This window comes from Arachis ipaensis, chromosome B02 (genome assembly GCF_000816755.2).
Source record: "Arachis ipaensis cultivar K30076 chromosome B02, Araip1.1, whole genome shotgun sequence".
Classification (NCBI taxonomy): Eukaryota; Viridiplantae; Streptophyta; class Magnoliopsida; order Fabales; family Fabaceae; genus Arachis; species Arachis ipaensis.
Window position 1 is genome coordinate 28293974 of NC_029786.2, and position 8616 is coordinate 28302589.

The following is an 8616-nucleotide window of genomic DNA, read 5'->3' on the forward strand; positions in this document are numbered from 1 at the left end:
GCGGTTGGGTGGCGGAGAGAGAGGGGGCGCGGCTGGGTGGCGGTGGTGGGGGGCGGTGGTCGCGGAGGCAGTGGAGGAGAGGGGAGAGGAGGAAGGGAGAAGAAGGGAGGGGAGGGGGTTGCAGCGGCGGTGTCTTGGACGGCGGCGGCGTCTGGGTGGTGGCGCGGTGGCAGCTGGGTGGTGCTGGAGGAAGAAGGATGAAGAAGAAGTAGAGAGGGAGAAGAGGGTTGGGGGTTGGGGGCTGCGCGACTGATAGGGTTCGCGTGGCTGGGGGGGTTATACTTTCGAATCCACGTGGCCGCGTGGGGCACGCGGTCGCGTGGTCGGGGTGAAAATAGGAGTGACGCGATCGCGTGGGGCGCGCGATGCGTGGGGTGCGCGATCGCATGAGAGGGGGGTAAGAAGGGTGACGCGATCGCGTGGGCCGCGCGATCGCGTCGCTGGAAGTTGTGCTAAATGCACGACTCCAGCGCCGTCTTAGCGCAACTCTCTGTCCCCTTTTTGGGGTGATGTGCAATCCATGCGACGCGATCGCGTCGCTCACGCGGTCGCATGGGATTGGTATTGGGTAAGTGACGCGATCGCATGGGGTATGCGATCGCGTGGGCTAATTTGTGCGAAACGCACAAGGGCCGCACGATTCCAGCCTAACTTTCTGTTCGTTGGATCCTTACGCCGATATATATATCACGCGGCCGCGTGGTTCACGCGGTCGCATGGGTGGTGTTTTGCGTGATACGACGCGATCGCATGGGGCATGCGGTCGCGTCGTGCAACCCTTTTTTTTATATGCATGAAAAATGCAGAATGCAATGACTGTCATGAATGCTTATGCATGATTCCAGGTTTAATAAATTAAAATGAAAAAGGAAAAATGAAAGCAATTAACAAGAAATAAGTTGAAAAAGAAGCAACCATACCATGGTGGGTTGTCTTCCACCTAGCACTTTTAGTTAAAGTCCTTAAGTTGGACATTGGAAGAGTATCCTGTTATGGTGGTTTGTGTTTAAATTCGTCCAAAAATTTCCACCAGTGCTTGGAATGCCAATAGCCTCCGGGGTCCCAAACTAGGCATGTAAAGCTTCTGAGCAGCTTCAAATAAATTTTTAGGCTCCTGGGGTAACAAATGTCAGAATAAACCTCAGGATTCCAAGCCTTGCGTTTAAATCCGCCTCCATCTTGGTCTACATGTCTCCATCCGGGCGGTTTAAAAAGTAGAATCTCACCGTGGTGACCAAACGTTCTCTGTGATCCGTGCAATTGAGCATGATACCAATCCGTGTACTTCGAGGTGAAGCGTGGAACCTTATTGAACCTGGTGCACCAGCTCTGAATACGAGCCAATTCCCTCTTACTCTTAAAGCCGTAGAGAGCTCTAAGTTGGCCATCTGTTTCAAGCAAACCATATTCAAGTGAATAAGTAAAATTATAAGTTAAGGATTGTACCCACTTGAAGCTTGTATTGGGTGGTAATGGCCTTGGGATAGGTGTTTTTGGTGGTTCTGCAAGTTCCGTTTCCTTGTGTTCTTCTGTGAATTCTTCCACTTCCTTGCAAAGATCTTCAATTGTATCTGTATCCTGGTCAAAGTCTTCTATGTCTTCCTCATCACTCGAGTCATAGATTGGAGGTTGAGAGAAATCTACCTCCGCATCATCTTCATATTCACTTGGGGAAGATTCTTCGATCTCAGAGAATTCACTTGCGGATGCGAGTTCATCACCAAGAAAGCTAGACTTGTGACTATCATCATCAAGGAAATTTGCTTCTTGGATTATTCCGTCTGATTCTTCGTAAACGACTTGCCTTGGAGATTGTACGGTATCCTCCTTAGCATTAACTTTGGCATCTTGGACGGAGTTTTCCTCAATTCTGGATTCCCAAGGAAGTTCAGCATCGCCTAGATCTTCAACCAATTCTTCTTCTTGAACAATGACAGCTTCTTCCACTTGTTCTAGTACGAATTCATTTTCTGTCTTGTTCACTATGATCTAAAAAATTGCGGATAAATCCTCGTTGCAAGTATAGTTTCTAAACCTTCAAAAGTCCCTTCATACAAACGTTTTGGGTGTCACAAGTAACAAACCCCTTTAGAAATTGTTAACCGAGTATTCAAACCTCGGGTCGTCTTCTCAAGGAACTGCGAGGAAGTATGTTCTTATTATTGGTTATAAAAGTTGTAATCGGGGTTTAGAAGGTGAGAAACAAGTAATTTAAATGACGAGTGAATTAAACGGTAATTAAAAATAAATAATAACTGTAAAACAACTTTTGGCAAGATAAGAGAAATTAGAGGTCCAACTTATTTATCTCTCTCAACAATAATGAAAGTTGAATCTAAACTCCACTTGGTCAACCTTTACCAGGGCAAGGGAAAGTCAAGGGACTAATTAAATTGACCTTTGCAATGGTAACTTAAATCAAAGAAAACAATCATAAACTGAAAATACCTCAATTATCATTAATTCAAATAATAGTCTGTAACATGGGAGAATTCATAAATCAAATTATAATAATCAATTCAAATGTTGGAATAAATAAATAGAAGTAATACTAAAAGAACATTAAACCTGGGATCCAGAGTTACTCTTAAAACAAGAAGAAATCCTAAATCCTAAAAGAGAGAGAGAGAAGATCTCCCTCTCAACTAAATCTAAATCATTGAAAGGTAAAAATATGCGAGCTCTGCTTTGAATGGAAGCATTCCCACACTTTATAACCTCTGGTCTATGCTGTCTGTACTTGGATTTGGGCCAAAAAAGGCTTCAGAATTCGCTGGGGGCGTATTCTGTAATTTCTGGTGCGTGGCCTCTGTCACGCGTCCGCGTGGGTCACGCGGTCGCGTCATTCGGAGCTTTTCCTTGCCACGCGGTCGCGTCAGTCATGCGGCCGCATCGCTGCTGATTCGTGCTTGGCACGCGATCACGTCATCCATGCGATCGCGTGGATACCAGTTCCTTTAAAGCTCGTTTTGCTTTCTCCTTCCATTGTTGTATGTTTCCTTTTCCATCCTTTAAGTCATTCTGCCTTAGAAAATCTGAAACTACTCAACACACTAATCACGGCATCGATTGGAAATAAAGGTAATTAAATTAATTAATTTTAAAGCTTAGGAAACATGTTTTTCACAATATGACATAATAAGGAAGGGAAAGTAAAACCATGCAATTAATGTGACTAAGTAGGTGAAGAGTTGAATAAATCACTCTAATTAAGCACAAAAGAACTCATGAAATATGGGTTTATCAGATCGCGAAGGAGAGTGGTTTGCTTAGGTCTTCACCTTCGACTATAGTGGGAAGCCATGAGTTAACTTGATAAGGATGCTACATGAGTTGCTCGGATATGGTGAACTGCTATGGTTTAGAAGAGACTAACTTGATGAGGATGCTACATGAGTTAGTCAATTACGGCTGCCGTTGAATGAATCATTCGTTATCGAAGTAGATAGTAAGAAAAGTTAATTCGGAAAGAATACTCATCTCCAAAGCCTTAACTGAATATCTATCATTACTTTTACACTAATTCGGTATCTCGTTTCCTTTACTATTTTGTTTATGCTTCTTAAACAAATAACCATCTTTTCTAATCGCCTGACTAAGATTGACAATATAGCCATTGTTTGCTCAATTCGACAATCTCCGTGGGATTCGACCCTCACTCAGCTGAGGTATTACTTGGACGACCCGGTGCATTTGCCAGTTCAGTTGTGCGGGTTCAATTTTGCGCACCAAGTTTTTGGCACTGTTGTCGGAGATTGTTCGAGTTTGACAAACTACCAGACTATCTTGTTGCTTAGATTAGGTATTCTTCAAGTTTTAGTTACTCTTTTAATTGTGTCTTTTGTTTTCTTTTGCAAAAATTTTTCAAAACTCTTTTCCTTTCTTTAGTAATTTTTGTCTTTTATTTGAGTATTGTGTCAGTTTTTAAGTTTGGTGTCCCCCTTGTATTCATAAAAATTTCGAAAATTGTTCCTGAGTGTTTTTCATTGTGTTCGAATTGTTCTTGGTTATTTTTCTTGTTTGATTTTAAAAATTTTAAGTTTGGTGTCTTTTTGTGTTTTCTTTTAAATTTTCGAAAATTGGTGTCCTTGGATCTTAAATTTTTAAGTTTGGTATCTCTTAGTTGTTTTTCTTTTTCCTTAAAACTTGAAAATCCAATTTTTTTTTCTTTTATCTTTGTTTAAATTTTCGAAAATCTTGTTATCTTTTTTTATCTTAATTTAAAATTTTAAAGTTTGGTTTTTTCTTATTAGTAAAGTTTAAATTTTAAATTTTATTTTTTCAAATCTTTATCTTATTTTTTTATCTTTCTTTAAATTTCAAAAATCCTATCTTATCTTACTTTAATTTCAAATCTTAAAATTCAATTTCAAAATTCAAAATTTAAAATTTAAATTTCAAATATCAAAATCAAATCTTTTTCCAAAATCAAATTTCAAATCTTATCTTTTCAATTCTTTTTCAATTCTTTATCACATCTTCTTACTTTAAGTCCTTCCTATCTTATCTTCTTTCTAAATTTAAAACTTTTAAATTCCAAGTCTTTACTTTCTTTTAAAATTAAATTTCAAAAATCAAATCTTTTAATTTGTTTTTAATTCTTGTTTATTAGTTAGTTACTTGTTTTACCTTATTCTCTTTTTATTTCCTTTTTCTTTCTTCTTTTTTTTTTGAAAACTTTCTAACTACTTTCTCTCTCACCTATTTTTGAAAACCACAATTAATTTTCAAATCATGGATACTAATAAAAAATTGGTAGGGACTTGGTATTTGGTGCGGATTTTGAGAATATCCACAACTAAACCGGCAAGTGCACCGGATCGTCCAAGTAATACTTCAGGTAAGTGATGGTCGATCCGATGAGGAATGAGGAACTGAGCAACAATGGTCAACTGATTAGCTTAGTCAGGTGAATGGAAAAAATTAGTTTTGTGGGTTTTAAAAGCATTAAACAATAAAACAAGAGTAAAGAAAGCAAATAATGAGTTTGGTGTAGAAATCAATGAGAGAAACAGTTAAGGTATTGGAGATATTTACTTTTTTGGATTAAGGTCTCTTACCAACTATTTTAATCATGCAAGATTCATTTCATGGCAAACTGTAATTGACTAAACCCTAATCTCTTAGTGATTTAGTCTCCTCTAACCTTCATCAACCGCCAATCCCTTAGTCACTTGATTCCGATTATAGGATTAAGTTCAAATCTAGTTTATGGCCACAAAAACCCTAATTACCCAAGACAAAATGGATTATATGTCACATATCCAGATTAGTTCAAGTAATTAGCAATTTAGGAGGAATTTACTTTCAAGCTGTGCTCAAGTGAAAAACCTCTCCCAAGGGTCACAAGAATGCATCTAGAGTAAGGGTCATACTCCCATTCTACCCAGATTCATAAAATTAAGAACGAAAGTAATCCTTGAAACTGAATCAGTACATTAATTAAAATATAAAAGTAATAGTTTTAATCCATAAAAATAAACAGAGCTCCTAACCTTAACTAAGGAGGTTTAGTGGCTCATGACTTACAGAGAAAACAAGGATTCTGAAAGGTGTCAAAGTGCAGGAGTGAGAAGATCTCACTAAAGGGTGAATCTCCTCCCTTTTATATCTAACCTAATTTGATTTGAAAATAAAATAAAATAATAAATTCTAAAACTAAAAGATATTATTTGTAAATAAAAATTACAAAAATAAAAGATAAGATAACTAATAAAAGCTAAATTTACTGGAAAATGCTTCCTTGATGGGCTTCACTTTAGACTTCCTATAGCGCCCAAAGAGGGTAGGAGTGTTGCTGCTTTGTAAGGCTTGCTGGCGCTAAACGACAGCTTGGTGTTTAGCGCCCAATGGGGTAGCTCCAAATCTTCTCATTTTCGCTCTAAACTTTGTCAAATTGTTTCGAATTTCATCTGAAATCATAAAAAGCACTAAAATAACTCAAAATAGCATCTAAAGAAGATTTTTGCACTAAAATAATATAAAACGTAGTAAATTCTAACTGAAAACAACTAGAAAATAAGTGGAAAAAGGGTATAAGATACTCACGCATCAGTATTATAAGGTGCCCAAAGTCCCACATTATATATTATGGGATGCTTGATGTTGTATTAAAAAAAAGTGATTTTTTTCGCTTAACAGCTGACTTTTAAGATGTGAGTTCTCACTTTCCTTAAGTACTTAACAGAAATCAAATTAATATTCTAATTTGGCAACATATATTTTGCTCAAATATGGACCGTTCATATGACTGTTTCTTACATCCATCCACTTTATATGTATAGAAACTTTTTTCATTATATTGCTATGGATACATTCATTTATAATCTTATTCTAGAAATATGAACTGTTCTCCATCCATGAGGCTTATACATATAATTTTTTTATCACGTTTTTTAAATTGTCACTGCAGGAGATTTTCTTCTCAAGACAACCACATTGTCTAATTCAAATGAAAATGTTGGGCTAAAAGAGCTTTTTGCAAAGCATGATTTGAATGATAATGTCCTGGGAATGTAATTTTGAGAAGCCTTATCAATTGTTCGAGCTACTACTGGTTCTGATGCTGGTCAGGTGATACCTTCAACTGAAAAAACAATTCAAAAGTCACCATGTTCGGTTATTGTACCTTCAGATGAATTTTTGAAGATTGTGAAAAAATATGGTGATAGAATTTTGTTAAAGGAGTCTGACAGAAGACCCAAAACCTCAAAAAAGAAAGCAAAAAAGTGGTCATCAACTAATGGCATTAGCAATGTAAAGCATTTGAAAAATTTTGATGACTGGAAAGGTATCCCACCTTGGGATCCATCAGTAGGAGGGGATGGATATCCAAAGTTCCTTTGTGATGTTATGGCAAGCATTTTAACTTTAAATATTTGATGCCTCCTTCAATATGGATATAATAAAATTCCAATTGCTTGTGGAATAAAGAACATATGATGAGGTTTATCTCTTGTCTTGTATTATTTGTCTTTTGGTGTTTTATTGTAATCTTTTACCCGGAAAAAAATGGGTTGCTGTTGTAATTTTAGAATTAATTATTAGTATTTATAAATTGAATATAATTCTGGGAAGGAAAACTACTCAAGTTGAAGGCTTGGCTAAACATTTACGATGTGTTGGGATGGATGATGCAATTCCTTATTCAAAGAAGCATGAACAAAGGTTGTAAATACAGTACGCTTTACCCTCTCTATTCTTTAGTTGTTGATTTTACCTTAGGAGTTCTGACAGTTGGTCTGATCCTATATCATTTTTACTGATGAAACTTCAATTATATTCAGGGAGTTAATAGAGCAAGCGCGCAGAGAGGAGAGTACTTTTAACACGAGATGCCAAGTTGCTAAGATATGAATATCTAATAAATAACCAAATATATAAAGTGACGAGTCTTCTAAAAAATGAACAGCTACTTGAGGTATGTGTACTTTAAATACGAAGTCTTAAAGATTTTGATATTATACATATTTTAACGTAGAATAAACTATATTAATTATTAATTTTAGTACGTGAACTTTTAGCGTTATGATATGCAAGAATGCTCATTTTAGGAACGAGGTTATACCACATATTTTGAAGTTGTATCTTTAGCTCAACATTATTGCTTATAATAAGATAGAAATTTTCCCTATATATTCCTGGAGAAAATGATTGTATGCTGTGGAGCACGCTAAAATCGAAGTTTGTTTCAGGTCATTGAAGCCTTTCAGCTAAAAATTAGTGAGGATTAGCTGATGCCAAGGTGTACAAATTGCAATGGGAGATTCATACAAAAGAGGGTATTGAAGCTGCAAAGGGTTCTCAAAAAATTCCAAATTACTTATTTAACAAGAATGTAGAGTTCTGGCAGTGCATGGACTGTCACCAACTTCTTATTATTATGCCATTAGAATAGAACAATGTGGCACCGGCTAATTATTTATTTATTTTTTATTTTAATTTTCATACATCAATAATGGAAAATAGTTTTACACAAACATTTAATCGTTGTCACATCATCAAAAGTAATTAGTTCTCAAAATCACTACTTAAAAAGTCATCTAAATATATAAATTTGATTTGATGATCATGTAAAATTAAACTCTATTTTTAAATTTCTGAGTTTTTAAATTAAACTCTATTCGAAAATACACATATCTATAAGGTTAATGTGTACTTAGCATGTTTCTTCTAGATATGTGTATTTATATGATGATATAGTGAGCCACCTTCCTAAGTTGAATAGTATGTGCTTTGTCCTTTATACAGGGAACTCAATACCACAATGCAATACAGAAGTTCATTGATGTCTACAAGCTGAGTGATTAATTTATTTGCACTCTACTGTGGATGTGCATTTGAACGATAGTGATATCGATTCTGAGAGCTATTATCCATGATAATGAAAATGTCTTTTTCGCCCTTGAACATGTATTGTTCTAATGCAATGTATACATGTAATGTATCTCATAATTTATACATCAAGTTTGCTACGATGCATTCTCTCTTCTTGTAGTTGTTTATTCTGTTCAGTCAGACTTCGATTTTAATATAGATGTTAGAGATATAACTATTCATGTTATATTTTTTATCAATTTAAATTTTTGAAATAAGTGATATTACGACGAATATAAT

General features: G+C 36.0%; 1 pseudogene; it reads left to right on the top strand.

Annotated features, from left to right (window-relative positions):
• Positions 6526-8310, top strand: LOC107627105 (annotated as a pseudogene).